This window comes from Lipotes vexillifer, unplaced genomic scaffold, assembly GCF_000442215.2.
Source record: "Lipotes vexillifer unplaced genomic scaffold, Lipotes_vexillifer_v1.1 scaffold717, whole genome shotgun sequence".
Lineage (NCBI taxonomy): Eukaryota > Metazoa > Chordata > Mammalia > Artiodactyla > Lipotidae > Lipotes > Lipotes vexillifer.
Genome location: NW_006798707.1, coordinates 5,062,780 through 5,064,630, shown reverse-complemented (window position 1 = coordinate 5,064,630; position 1,851 = coordinate 5,062,780).

The window sequence follows — 1,851 nt, the reverse complement described above, 5'->3', positions numbered from 1 at the left end:
GCGGTGGGGTGAGGGGACAGACACCCCCTTTTATCTAAAATAAAGACAGAAACCTCCCCTCCCTCTGCTGTCTCCTTCCCATTTCTCCTTCGGCTCAAGTAAAGGCATAGAGGTGAGAAATGGTCCCTTTGCCGGGCTTGGCCCTTGAGTTAGAGGTTAGACCTCTCTGCCTTGGTTTTCCTCTGGTGTTCATTTCATGAGAAAGAGAAATGTACGGATGCAGAAGGAACCCCAGGAGTTGGGGACCATCTTCCCTCCAGAGTGTCAGCGTGGTTCCACCAGGGCAACGGGCCTGGAGAGGCACCAGGCCAACGGGATGCTACTTGTGGATGTTGGCTATGGGCGGCCCCGATCCTCTGCCATAGATGCCCGAGTAAGAGTCCAGCTCCTCTCCTCAGCCTCCCATGGAATGATGCTCTGTGGCCAAGCATGTACCAAAGGATAAATGTGCTATATTAACATGAACACTAATGACAAATGCACTGCAGTAGTAAGCACATCGTAGATACACGGAATATTCTCTATATAGTCTGAACATAGATACAAAATAAGTTATACTTGTTTTTGTTTTCCATCACAGTAGGAGCATGGCATACAAAGTGACTGAGTCAGTGGCCGCAAAGCAAGCCAAGGGAGAGACCATGAGGGAGACTGTAGGGCACCGAGAACAGTGGGGGTTTGCCAAGGACACCGCAGACTCCGGGGGGTCCTGCAGGGAACATGACTTTAGACCTCTCAAACTGGCCTTCAGAGAATCAGCAGGAGGTCCCACTGGATGAGAGTTGGTGGCTGCATTTGAGCTGGGATGATTCAGGCTACTGGGTGGGAAGCAGAGCAGAGACAGAGGCAAACAGCACCCAACAGGCCAGCCCACTCTCCCGATGGTGCTGTTGGGCTTCTGCGATTTTAGGAACATGGGGAGCATTGCCGGAAGGCACGGTTTTCTTCTGTGCTGCGACAGGTGCCAGACTGATGGCCCACCAAATGCTGGCTGGCCCTTCTCCCTCGCCAGCCCGCTCTGGGAGGCCATGAGGGGGCTGTGTGCTCAGCTTATCTGCCGTGGTTTGTCATCAGCCAGAAACGCTGGGATCCCACACATCATCACAGCAGAGGGCAGAGTCTGTCACCCTCACCCTATCACATGTGAGTTCTGTGACCCTGGGAGGGTCACCTGAACTCCTGAGTCTCAGGCTCCTCTCTGCAGATTGGAGGGACTAACACATACTTCCTCGGAGCGTGGTGAGGACCACATGGGATAATGTATATAAAGTGCCTAACACAGCTCCTGGCACTCAGAAGAGGCTGGATAAATGTGAGTCAAGTACAAGCATCCAAACATAGAGGCCAGGTGGGAAAAAATATGAATCTCACAGAATCTGTGGAATAAAAACCACCTTGACTGGCTATGAGAGCAGAGGGTGACAGAACAGTTTCTTTGCTTTCTTTCCTGCCAAGTTTTCCCCTTGTCTCTCTGGTTCTGGGATTCTTTGAAGTGAAGTGCAAGCAGGTTTCAAAGCCAGGTCTACCAAGGCAGTCAGAGCCTAAGCCTGGGAGAGAACAGGGCTCGGGGCCACGTGTCTTCAAGTCTGGGGCTTGGTTCGCTGAGGACGCTTCCCTCCAGCTCCCCTCCCCTCCCATCTCCTGGCCCCAGAGCAGACTTCATGTGAGGAAGCCAAAGAGGGGGGAGAAAGCACAGAAAAAAAGTGGATTGTCTATTAAGTGAAAAGCCTTTTCCATATGCTCTGAGTCCGGGGAATCTGGAGGTAGGTGGGCCATCTGTGGGTGAGTGAACTGCCCCCTCTGTGGGAGAAGGCGGGTCTCTGGGCAGTGGAATAGGGGAGGGAAAGACGG